The sequence below is a fragment of the Quercus robur genome, chromosome 9 (assembly GCF_932294415.1).
Source record: "Quercus robur chromosome 9, dhQueRobu3.1, whole genome shotgun sequence".
NCBI classification, from domain to species: Eukaryota; Viridiplantae; Streptophyta; class Magnoliopsida; order Fagales; family Fagaceae; genus Quercus; species Quercus robur.
In genome coordinates this window covers 26,721,170-26,723,436 of record NC_065542.1, presented here as the reverse complement: position 1 = coordinate 26,723,436, position 2,267 = coordinate 26,721,170, and positions in this window count along the sequence as shown.

Sequence of the window (2,267 nt, the reverse complement as noted above, 5' to 3'; positions counted from 1 at the left end):
AAACCCTAAAAGCTTACAAAAGCAACATGGGTACAAACTATAAAATACTGAATATAAACTTAAATAATATAAACTAAAAGTGCTTAAAGTTTCTCACCTTCAAAGTGATGAGAAGCTGTGATGCACTTGAAACATATATACTTGTAACCTGAAAGACTTGCACAAAACACATTAGACCCTCAAGGTAAAGCAAGTAATAAAAAGACAAGTATAATGTAACAAGTAAATTACGATCAAGTAAACATGATGTGAAACATGTGAGCAACTTGATCATACACCAAAACAGTCATATAGAAATTACTACAATGATCACATAGCAAAGCAAATGATCATTCAAACATGCATTCAATGGAGCACAATAGCATAGGGATATATGTATGTCCAAAACACAAACATGATGCAATACAAGAAAACAAACATAGAGAGAAACAAACAAAATAAAGTTTTCTTATTATCTCAATGTCTTCTCCCCCTTGGTATATGCATCTCCCCTATGGAATATCTCTCCCCCTAAGGATGTGCACAAGAGTCATATAAAAATGACACAACACTTCGGTATACTCTCTAGAGTATACTCTCCTCTTTTTTTTCAGGAATAGACAAAGGGCCAAGGAGAAACGAGGGCAAGAGATGAAGGAACGAACAATGATAATGATGCATGAGGGGAGCAAGATGAATGAGAAAATGAAGCTCAATCCTAAGACAAAACAAAGTGCTACAAAGCATAAGGTAAACATGACATGCTAGGATGAAGAAACAAGGTATAGACCAATGGATGACAAGGGTAGCAAAGGTGAATGCAAGAGGTGGCTATGTGCAATGCATGACCAATGCATGAAAAATGCACATGTGGGGCAAAGTGTGTTAAATACACAACCAATGAACCAAACATGTTCCTAATGAGGAACCATGAGAAACCCCAAAGTTTGGTACTCATCGGAGTCCAAACAAGCGAGAAAATGTCTAAGAGGCATTTTAACAAACACCTAGCATGCACACTATGAACAATAATGTGAAACAATGCATAAACATCATGAAATCCACCCTTAATACATGTTCTTTCTGCCACAAGGGGCCAACATCCAATGCAAATCAACAAAAGAAACCAATCCCATGAAGAAATTTGACAAAAATTAAGTTTTCCCAACCCCTATGATGAAAATCCCAACCAAGAGCACAAAACTCTCCAAAACATAATCTAAGGATCAAAATCAATGAAAAGAGTTTATAATTACCTTAGATATGTTAATGGAATGAAAAACCATTCAAATTGGTTGGGTTTTGATGTAAGAATATTGAAAGAGGGGTTTAAGAGAGGATGGGAGAGGTTTAAAACAAGTTTCCCACGAAAAAGCTCTTTAAAAAGCTAATTCTAGGTGTTTCGCGACTGGCGAGTCGCGAGCCGAGTCGCGAGTGAGTTGCGAAACCCCTCTGTATGAACTCGCAACTTGCAAGTTGCCAAAACGAGTAGCCAAAACTGGCAGCTTGCTGGCAGCTCATGCAAGTAGCCAAAATGAGTAGCCAAAAATTCTGACACTTGTTTTTCAAAACAGAACATGTTTAAACATTGAAAAACAAAGTAAGCACTACACATGAACACAAAAAGTGATAAAAATCACTTCCAAAAACATATAAAATGATCAAAAATCTTTTTGGATTAATCAATATGTGATAAAGCACACACACATCACATTTAGACAAGTACAATCTTAACAAATGAATAAGACATTCGTTGAACATTAGGCATGTGTGTTGTGTGTGTGTATCAAATGTGGAATAATCCTTAGTCTAAAGTGAAGTTTCAATGATCAATTCAATCAAATCATACACAACTAGTACTAAGTCAAGTGGTCTATCTCAATTATAGAAATGAACATATATGACCTCCCACAAGAAAATGATTACATACAATGAAGCTTTTCATTTGGCTTCTTTACAATTCATAACATTTGATCATTTTGAATCAAAACATCTCATTTTGAGATCGATGCCTGAAATTTGTGATATTTCAATTTGACAAACAAGCCTTTGGCTTTTTGGGCATCATACATTTTCATATAAGTTGCTTTCCCCTTTTTCTAGTCGAATACTAGTATGTGCAACGGTTTTTGCAGCTCATTATCTCTTTTCATTTTGAGATTTACATTTATTGAGCTCTTTAAGTAATAAAAATAAAAGAGTGGGAAGAGATATAAGTACAAGTCTACGCAAGTATCAAAACCAACATGACTATTGACTAATCATTCATAACAAGTTTGAAGATCGAT